Source organism: Octopus bimaculoides, chromosome 18, assembly GCF_046866305.1.
Source record: "Octopus bimaculoides isolate indiv1 chromosome 18, ASM4686630v1, whole genome shotgun sequence".
Classification (NCBI taxonomy): domain Eukaryota; kingdom Metazoa; phylum Mollusca; class Cephalopoda; order Octopoda; family Octopodidae; genus Octopus; species Octopus bimaculoides.
Window position 1 is genome coordinate 22,192,633 of NC_142945.1, and position 11,700 is coordinate 22,204,332.

At 33.8% G+C, this 11,700-nt stretch overlaps 1 long non-coding RNA gene across 1 annotated transcript; it reads left to right on the forward strand.

Moving 5' to 3' along the window:
* Positions 1–303: 303 nt before the first annotated feature.
* Positions 304–4,408, forward strand: LOC128249888 (uncharacterized). Its single transcript, XR_008266023.1, has 2 exons — positions 304–438; positions 4,279–4,408. It is a non-coding gene; the product is annotated as an uncharacterized LOC128249888 (long non-coding RNA).
* The last annotated feature ends 7,292 nt before the right edge of the window (positions 4,409–11,700 follow it).

Genomic DNA, 11,700 nt, shown 5'->3' on the forward strand with positions numbered 1-11,700 from the left:
CATTTCAAAAAGGGAGTGGTGTTGTAAAGTAGGAAGAAAAAAAATGGCATAAATTTGGTTTGCTACGGAAGTCGAAATCTCAAAAGGGAGATGTTGTGTCGAGAGTCACGACACATCCTACAAGAATAGACTTGACTGAATCGTTTGTTGGTCCGTGTATAGTTTGTAGAGAGTTTGTTGGATTGTTACGCTGTTATCGTTATATATTTAATTGTTACTACACCGTTATGGTGTAAACAAGTATCGTCATAAATAGTGACGATATTATAGCAATTGGTGACGAGTAACTACGTTACAATACATTCTATGCAGCATCTAACACTAGCTTTCTCAACGTTCCTCTTCCTTATCTTTTCCCTTCAACTTCAGTTTCCCTCTGCTTTCCATCTCGCTTTTGTCACTAATTTTGTTTTACGATTTACCTTTCAAATCTTCAAGGTAGGTGTTGGACCTAACATGCCAGTTAAAATTAATTACATGAGTGTGCGTTTCGCAGAGATATTTTGTGGTATATTTAGAAGGAGATTAATTAAGTTATGAGTGAACACCTTTTTAAAATAGGTTTGACATCATCACCGTAGACATTCTTCGAATATGAGAAAGCCTCTCTTTTATGAATATTAATACAAGCTTCCTAAGTCTTCAACGTCGGTTAAGATAAGATGTCTTTTCACTCTAGTGCAATTATACTAATCAGTCGCATATGTGTGTACTGAAAATCTTTTCAAACTAGTACTCTAGAATGAAATATGCAGGTGTAACGGTTTTTATCAGAATTTAACTCTTTATTTGTTTGTCTTTGAAATGTAATTTATTATTAAAGCTGTTTCAAATAAATAGATTTTACAGAACATGTACTCCTTTAAAAGGTAAAATTTCTGCTACTGCATCTTTTTGTTTGTTCTGCAGCTATTCTCATATGATACGAAGTCGTCACAGTGAAAAGTATATGCAATTCAATCAACGGCTATTACTTTTAGATGAGGTGCCGTCAATTTTCTCTCTCACATGAATAGGTTGAAATATATTTCACAAGCGAAATCAATATGTAAATGGCTGTCCTTCGCTGGCGTGCTAATGCAATTAGAATTCCGTACATATATTTTAAATGTTTCGAAGAAAGTAAGCCAGTAGCATTGAACTATCTTGACCGACACTCAGGAACTGATAATATAGTTGTAGATGAAAGAATTTGATATATTCACTCATACATATATACATAGATACATCAGTATACGTACTAACTCCAAATATTGCAGAAACATACAAACATGCACAAATAACTTGAATTTTTTTTATTCTTAAATTCCGATGTAAGAGACTTGGAACTAGGTTACACACCAGTTCTCTCTCCATTGGCGAGATATCTAGAAATAAAACTGAACAATACCATACATAAATGCATATGTATCTGTGTTGAAGTTCATTTTAGATGATGTATGAAATGAAGAGCAAAAGGCATGTATTTGAATAACAAAAATATTATATACCAAACAACACAGATCTTGTATTTATGGAGATATCCTTTCCTCTAATATCAGATAAGTTAAATCAATTGCCTGGCAACAGAGACTACACCATATGAGAAGAGAAAGTAATCTCGAAGTTGACAACATTGATATATTATGAATGAAAGGACAAAAGGCTAAATGTAGACACGTGTTTCGACATTAGTGGAATTTTCAGCAAAACACCTACTCTAACCTAAGTTTTACAGATGGAAAAGTGTAGGGCAGGTACATTACGAGTAATGTGTTAGATATTTTCAATAACTGCATTAATTTCTGACAAACACCCACTGACATGGTTGCGTTTGATATTGACGAAAACGATTAATATAGATCTAAACCAACATCCATAGCTTGTTTGAGCTCTTAAATGAGTTAGCAGTAGATAGCAGATTGAGTCAGGTTGGGTTTGCGCACCACAACAGCAGCAGCAACAACAACAACACCAACTACTACTACTACTACTACTACTACTACTACTACTACTACTACTACTACTACTACTACTACTACTACTACTACTACTACTACTTTAAACCAAATGACCTAGTCATATAAAGCATCACCGTTTATTACAAAGAATTACATGTATAAAAAAGGAATCATTAAAACTAATATGGTAGAAAGAACACAACATAAAGAATGTTATATGGTTCACGTTTACTCACTCAGTTTAGAGCACCTAACATGCCATTACATTTAGTAGCAAAGTGAGCCCAGTATTTCTTTCTGAGCGATTTCGGTTTGGAAACGGCCCTTGCTTTAATGACATATCTGTTTTGGTTTACTATTGTTTTCTATTGATTTTGGATCATAGCGGAAAATAATGATAAAAACTTAGCCTACCGAAATCAACAAGTTACGAAAAGTTTTGAAAAATCTCTCCCTAGCGCCAAAAATATCCAGTATTAATTTTTTAATGCAGGCCGATGGTCGTATATATTTTAGTTAAGGTATAAGATACTGCCCCAAGGATTATCTACAAGATCCTTCATCTGAACATTTTGAGTCTGTGATTTATGCTGATAGATCTACTTGTATGCCACATCGTTTTTTCGCTCAATTTCCTCACGCTAACAGACAGAAAATTTAGTGACGATATTGCCAGACCTTCCTATGAGTACAAGATCCATTCCATTAACATTTTCAGTGTTTAAATTAATATCAGCTAAAATGTTTATCCGCTCATAATTTGAATTGAAAACAATGTTTGTGAGGGACAGAGAATATGTTGATTATGCTGTTGTCGCTTCTGCTATATTGATTTTGTTGTTATAATTCTATATCAAGGTCGGCTTCGGTGCTTAAGAAATTTTTACATTTTCTTGGAAATTTGCTACTCTCGGTCTTTTATATTATCTTACTTTATTTATTTTTGTAGAAATAGTTGGAGTTTCCTTCCTTTGGAAATCATCCTACACAATTTGCTTATTATTTTTATTTGTCCCCAGCGTCTCATTTATATTCTCCAATGTCCTTATGTTGCCACTAACTGAACGCTGGATTCACGTGTCAGTTTGTTTGACTAAAGAAAAGCAAAGTTTGCAATTACTGTATCGTTGGTGCTGATGATATTTCGTTGATTTCTTGCCGGTGACGGTATTACTGATGTTGTTTATCATATTGGTGGTTTCTTAGGCCGCGTTAAGGAATATTGCCACCTACAAATCTACCATCACATTCCTTGACGATTCCATTGAGAGTCACAGTTGTTTGTTTGGATCATTGTGATCATGTCATTTATTTCATTCTTTGAAAGAATAGCACTAGTGAACAGGTGTGGTTATACAGTATAAAACATATATCTGCTTTGTAATGGTATCACATAGAAGTAGAAATATTTTAACATGTAAACACACATAGGAACCACAAATAGTCTTGGTGAACCAACACAAGCTTAGTGAATGCAAATGACAGCTTAGTGAACACAAGTTTAGTGAATGCAAATAAAAACTGGTTTCTGGTTTAGGTCCAAGGTCAGTAAGTTATCAAGAACGAGGTAGTCTATAGATCATCCCCAGAAGATCAGTGGTATTTCATTTTCTTGAAAAGAGTTACAAGTAAGTTTGCCCTTAAAATAAACACTGCAAGGTCGTTTTTTACCATAAGATAAAGATTTTGGCATTTCATCTAATTCTTGAACAGTTAATAATAACAAATAACAAAACAATAAAATACTTCAGTTCACACAATACTGCTTAAACTGTAGAAAGAAGCACATAATTAAATTGAATGTCGATACTTTCCTGGCAATAATGCTATTAGGATGAGAAGTAAAGTCAACCGTGGAAGCGTATAAAGCCAGAACGTATAAATAGATGTTGGTGTAAACTACTCAACACGCTATCGCTTCTTCCAGCTGTTTAACTAATAGCGTAGAGAAATCATTGCACGCTATATTGAAATATAAAATAAATCGTAGTGATATTTATTCAGTATTTGTATAAAGAAAAATAATCATCTCGCTAAACTGCATTAAGTGACCCATACAAATCAGCGTTTAGAAGTGAATTGCAAAAATTGAAAAAAAGAAATAGATTTCACTCTTTTACTGTTTTAATTGTCAAGAAATAATCTATCGGTCTTTCCCCCAAAACACAACACCATTACACTGGTGAATGTAACAATGACAATTGTCTTGAAATATTTTAAACAATTTTCTGAGATACTTTGTGCTATTCTTCTGCGACGGTGGATATTTGAGAGAAACGTAAAATAAATTAAACAAAGTGACTTTAGTGGCCTCCTTTTTTTCTTCCATTTTGTTTAGCTGTTACAAAAACAGTTGGCTCCATACAGTCGGAAATTTGAAATGATATTGGAGACTAAATATGAAATGAGATACCAAAAGAAATAAAGAAAAGAATGACTTATAAGTACATTTTAATCTTGTAATCATATTAGGTGTTTTGTTATTTATTGTTCTATTTCAGTTTTTTCATTTCATGCAATCATTTCAAAAGATCATATTACATATATTTCTATACAGAACTAATTCATCACAAATGTATTTACTCATTCTTAATATATTGTTTTAAGTTATTCTAGCATAATTCTTGGCAATTCTGAAACAAAATAGTTATGAATTATTTTCATAAATATGAATTTTCGTCTGTGAAACAATTTTTTTCCTATACATTGTAGTAACTATATATTTGCTAAATGACATCAAAAATGGCATTTAAATTGCTTATCTATCTATCTATCTATCTATCTATCTATCTATCTATCTATCTATCTATCTATCTATCTATGTCTTTGGCCGAACTGCAGTTGGGGATCAAATAGAGACCGAGGCTAGGCGAATGACACCGCGAGTGCCGCCTTGCTCTCAAGCAACTCCGCCATCCGGGACCAAACTTGTGCGACTTCAATTCCACAAGGGCGTTCTATAGAGTATTAGTGGAGGGGATGTGCGACGACGCTATCGGGCAGAATCTGGGCGTCAACAAGGAACACCTGACCCGCCTGTTCAGGACAACTTTCGAGCCGGGACCTATGGACAATCACCAAAGATCCCTTGCCTGGCAGTGCCATAGAGAAGCATTACCCATTCGGGATAAGCTCTACAAGCACGGCTCGAGACACACCGGACCGACTTGCCCGAGATACGGTCAGAGCGACGAAACCGTTCTGCATGCACTCGTGGAATGTCCAACCATTTCGAACCTGTGGGCTTATACCGAACGGCTGCTGTCGTGTGTGGGACGAGTTCGCCTGTCGGCAGAGTCTGTCGCGAGAATTGCTCCACCACCTTCCCTTAACCAGGAAGGCAAGGCAGTCTTCATCGTACTGGTGGCCATAGCGAAAGAATGTGGGTGGTGGACTCGAGCGAAATGTCTAGAGACAAACACAGCTCTGGCTAATCGCTCATCAACGTTTTCAAGTACCACTTGAAAAGTAAGGTGAGAATAGAGAGGGAAGTTTTGCCTCGTGAAAGTTTCAATAAAAGGTGGGTGAATGTAGCAAAGATGGTGTGTGCGAGTGACGAAACCACTTTGAGCAGGATCCTATAAATCGGAAAGAGAGAGAGAGAACACTTTGCTCTCATGTGTTTATTCCCTCTCTGCCTGAGATTACCATGGTTTTTCCGCAAGCTTTTCTTTCCACGGATAAACCTAATCTTTCTTTTTACACTTTTAATTTTTTTCTGTGACACACGATCCCTTTTGATCGTTTCTTTTCTTTCTCACGATCACTCTTGATCGGAATTTTATTTTTTTCCTTTTCTTCTACTTTTGAAAAGAAAAGCTTTACATTGTATTTTGTCCCTTCTATGTTCAGCCCTGTGTGGCCAAAAAAGGAAGTTGCCTATCTATCTATCTATCTATCTATCTATCTATCTATCTATCTATCTATCTATCTATCTATCTATCTATCTATCTATCTATCTATGTGCATCTTTGCGTCTGCGTATATACGTTTGACTCCGTATTAGATTGTATGCGAGTGAATGTGCACTTATGTAGCAATAGTGTACTGAAATACACACGCACGCACATTCATACACACACACACACACACACACACACACACACACACACATATATATATATACACATACATATATACATACATCAATATACACACACACGCACACTCACATACATACACAGACGCACTCATATATATAGGTGCGCGGCGTTGCTTTGTGGTAAGCAGTTTGCTTCCAAAGTAAATAATTCCAGGTTCAAACCATTTGGTAATTGTCTTCTACGAAATCTTTGGACCGAGCAATGACTTGTGAGTGAATTTGGCAGATTGTATGGGGTCCCGTGAACTAGCGGTTCGGCAAAATAGATCGAACGAATAAGTAATAGTTTTAAAAATAAAAAAAGACTGGGTTTGATGCGTTAAAATTCTTTACGGCGTTGCACCAGCATGGACGCATTCGAAATGAGTGAGTCAAGTAAACGATGTAAGTTATATATACATATAATTATGGTACATTCTGTTATGAACGTAGTAGTGTACAATATATAGCCCTTCCGCCTTCAGATTTCACCCTGTGGTATCCAGTAGTAGTATTACACGTATTTCCTGGTTTGCATTTGAGCTTCTGTCGTGTGTGAATAGATAATTGAAAAAATTGGAGTCAACGAGAAAGAGTCATTGTCCAACTGTACTCCTTGTTGACTCCAATTCTGTCAATTATATGTATGTGTATGTATGTGTATGTATGTGTGTGTGTGTTTCAGGTATTTGTGTGTGTTGTGCTCCAGCGGTGCAGAGATCTTATTGTCTTTATCTGAGTATGTCCTGAATTATTCGATTGTTGAGACTTTTTTGTATATTTGATTCAGAGTTACTTCTCTACTTCGACATTGCATTTCCCGACATTCTGGATATTTAATTAATTTATTGCAAAACTACACGCCTTCTATTTTGCTTTTATCCAGAAGGCTTTTTGGCATATGCTGTCTAGTATAGCTGCCGTAGACACTGACTTTAGATTTATCATATTCGAACGTGAAATGAATACTTTTAGCAAGAAATTCACACAACGTAGATCTCCATTCAAGGTAACCAAGAACAGACGTGAACTGATGGTGTATACATTTTACAAAATTGTTACACGTCTTTTCAAGCTGGTTGTTTACCTTTGTAGATATTTTACAGTATATTATTTGTTGGTGATCCATAGTCATTTCTTCGTTATTGATGTCAAACTTGTGTTTGTAAAATTCATAAGAATATTATATTTTCTTCTTCAGTCTGTGGATATCTGAAAGACAACGTTTATCGCTGTTCTTTACGACTATATTTACAATTAATTTAGCATTTAGCTGTAATACGAAAAATGTCTGATATCAAAATCATCAGTTTCATTTCTGATAATATCTAAACATAATATAATTTTGAAAAGGAAATGATATACTGAGATTTTATCTTCCAGCAAATTAACAATTCGATATTATATTTTATTACACTGTTTTGTTAAGCAAAATATGCCACTTTATTGTTAATCTGGGGGAACCCGAAATCAGTACTGAGTTCGTTTAATCTTGATCATGTGCTTACTTGCCATAATCAACCTTATTTCTTTAAAACAATGCGTTTAAGGCAAAGTTCTGTGACGCATTATTCCAATATTATGACTGGTCGTTGTGATTTCATGGGGATACGCCTGCTATTTCTAACCTCATTAGATAACAAGACGATTCCACATTAGAAGATATATTAGTGAACTATTTCAGATGGATGCATATCCCTGGGGTATCAGAATAGTCGAAAACATGAAATTTCTGCAATTACGTATCGAAACAGTATTAAGTTTCTCTGTGTTCTTTTTCTTCTCTCTTAATTGTACAAACCTTTTTTATAGATACATTCCATCTAGTAGTCAATCTATTGTAATATATTTTTGAATTCATATTTTCAAAAGATATCTTAATACATTTGCATTAAGATAATTGCTATTTATTTTTTCCTATTTGTTTTCATTTTCTACTCTGTAATATGAAAATGAAAATATTCTAGAAGCATTGAAACGCCCACTTGAGCTGCATTGCTGTTCTCATAGGAAAATAAAGCAACAAGGAATGCATTATCTTATATACTGAAAGTAAACATTTAAATTGAATTTCTTAGTTAAGAATGCATTTAAGGTTAAAGAATTTATTTGTAATTCCACAAACATATAAATAAGTATAGCTAATTTGCAGTGATTATATCAAATGAAAAATACTTCCAAATAGAAACTAAAAATAAAATTTAAATATATTCATAAAACTGAAGCTAAAACATTCATTTATATCACTGAAATGCCGTATATTTACGAACATTTGTAATCTTTAAATACTTAAACACAACCAGTTGCCATTCTGAACATATTAACAAAATCAAATAATAAATTGATTTTTTAATAAACGGAGCAAACTTAATATGATACAAAAATTATTAAAGTATAAAATAAATAATAAATAAAGCTATTTTGAATTGAGAATTTGCAGCAATGTTATTAGATTATTAAATATAAAATTATGAAGAAACATTTCCACAATTCAAAAGCGCCTTGAAGAGAAATATTTATCTGTCTGTATTCATGTTATATTCTGCTTTCAGTTTTTGCACTCCAAATAATTTTTTTTATATATATTGTAATTTGTAATACAAGAACTATTGTGTTGTTGGTTAAAGTTTCCCAAAAAGATAATCACTGGTTCTCTGCATTTCTAACAAAGAGAAAAGAGTGTCGCTCGCTTCTGTGTAATTGAGTGCCAAATATTTGTCACGAAAAACTCATTCACAGAACATAGGATATTAGGTAGGTTCTCGAACTTTTTGTTAATAAGCCTTATCAATATTACTCGTCTGTTTATGGATATACATCTTTTCTGTGAATATATATTTATGTGTGTATATATATATATATTACAAGGTTTGGAGGTGTTGAAGAATCTATTAGAGTAGATGCAAGCGCTAATATATGATTTATAAAAACATGTGATATATTAATAAAAATCTGTAAATGTACAACCATCCAGATTTCTGAGTACCTTATTATTTTTTCTAATAATATATATATATATATATATATATATATATATATATATATATATATATATATATATATATATAAGCGTGTGTGTAAATATATATGCATACACATACATGTATACACACACGCTTGCGCACACGCACACAAACATATATATATATGGCCTTCACAGAATTTTTTCTATTAAATGACGCTTTATGTTCTATTGGTTAGTTCGAGGCTATATTGAAAATCAGTCTCATACATTGGGATTCGGCCTGGTCTCGACTGGAAATCAAAGTCCGAATTTAATCTCAGGTCATTAAGAATGAAACGTCCGCTTTTCTTATGCACCAAGTTTTACAGTCGTTAACTCATACGTTTTATCCTAACAACTGATTGTTTTAAAAAAATTGAAGAGTTACATCATCACTTTTCCAAATGCAATTCATGGCGTGTAATTATATTGTGCGTTTTCTCTTGTAAATCAATTTTTGTGAACCCAAGGATAAAACAAAAATTCGTGTTGTTTATGCATATGAGATCCGTCGCGGAACCAATGCATCCTAGACAACTCGAAATGCGAATGAGTTGTTTGGTGAAGAAGGGCGAATGAGCGCACAGTAGGTCGATAGGTTGAGAAGTTCCTGTCTGGTGACTTTATTCTTGAGAATCAACCCAGTGGTAGACCTGAGACCAAGGTGGATAATGATGAGCTGGAAACTGTAATGCAAGCGGATACATCTCAAATTACTCGTGAGTTAGCAGCAAGGTTTGATGTTTCGATTCCAACTATACTGGACCAGCTGGACTATACTGGACTACACTGGACCAAATCGGCAAGGTAAAGAAGCAGGAAAAGTGTGTAGCACACGAGCTAAACGAGCATCAAACGACACGCCGTCTTGAAACATGCTGTTCTTCACTGTCATGTCATAAAGGGAACCATTTTTGCATCGTATTGTTCCGTGTGAAGAAAGATGGATTCTTTACAACAATAACACGCGTTCTGCACTGTGGTTGGATAGAGACGAAATGCGGAAACTCAATCCCACCCCCAAATATTCACCCCCAAAAGTTAATGGTGTTTGGTGGGCCAGCGCTGGTATTATCCACTTCATCATCGTGAAACCTGGTAAGTCAAATACAGGGGATGTATGCATCAATTAATTGGATAATATGATGAGTGAAGTTGCAATTAAACAATCGAGATTGGTCAATAGAGACAGGACAATTCTCTTGCAAGACAATGCCCTACCACATGTTGCACAACGACCCATACTCAAGTTACAGGAACTGAAGTTGGAAGTACTCTGTCATCCACCATATTAACCAGTCCTTGCACCAACTGACTATCACGTTTTTCAGTCATTAGACAACATTTTGCAAGGAAAAAAAAATTAAAATCTGAAGAAGATGCAAATACTCTTTCGTGATTTAATCACCTCTTTCTCTCCAGAATTCGTTGCTTCCGGAATAAAGAAGCTACTGATCGAATGGCAAAATTATGTTTATAATTTATGTGCATACTTTGATTAACTGCATTGCTTTTTGCAGAGATAAAGTAAAATAAACTTTCAGTTCAAAATCGAATATTTCATTCTTAATGACCTGGTAACAGTTATATTCTTACTCTGATATATTTAACGTACCGTCTTTACCTGACACATTAGCATCACAATTATTTATATAGATTGTAATTTAGTTCTACGAATACTAAAGCGATTCAAATAGTTAGAACATCATGTACTGTTGCAATTATTCTCTTATTTTGTTTTGCAATGTTTGTATCAGAAATCTTTTAACATATGAACGGTATCTCTCTGATTAAAAGCTTCCAAATTTCTTTAGCAATAATTAATAAGTATATTCTGGATTCGATATGGAAACTATTTTATAATTCTCAATATCAATCATGTATGACATTTTAAAAGTAAATTTACTTTGAATGTTTGTTTGCGTATTATATTGACTAAAAATAAAACTTATGAAACGATTTTCATTTGTAGGATCTGATGCAAGTTACCTTCAACTCAAAATTCAAGCGAAGGCTGGAATTGATAACTGTACATGAAAATTTTATTATTCAGTCATCTACTCTCTTTGACAACTTGTGTAGATTTTGATAATTTGCAACATGGAATAATATTCTGCCCGACTACTAGTTCTGTATGTACTCACCTTAAAGTTGTTCAAAATCAAATCATGTGATCCTTGAAAGGAAAGAACGAACTTATATAAAAACATATTTTATATGACCGAATATGCATGTGAATATCTATGCATAAGTGTATAATTAAGCAATACTCATTTTCGTATGTGGAAAATAACATCAATACACCAAATTTTATAATTGTCACTAAACTTTAAAATGTCCACATGTACAGCCAAACAAAATACATCCAAAATCTTTTGTAGTTTGTCGAAGATTCTTGGCATGCTATTGACTTATTTCACCTTCTCAGGGAACTATAACTTACGAACTTCGACCAGATTTAAGAGCTATTTTGTGGGGATATATTCTTCGATTGATAATTATTAATTTCATTTCCTATTTAAAATACAGATATTTTGTTCCAGTATACCGCACAATACATCTACATCTCTAATTAAGATGTTTTCCGGTCAATTTTGTTTTTTAACATTGCATTTTCTAACCCGATGTGTTTCATGTCACTTTATTCTCGTCAGTCCTTATCATTTACACAAGAT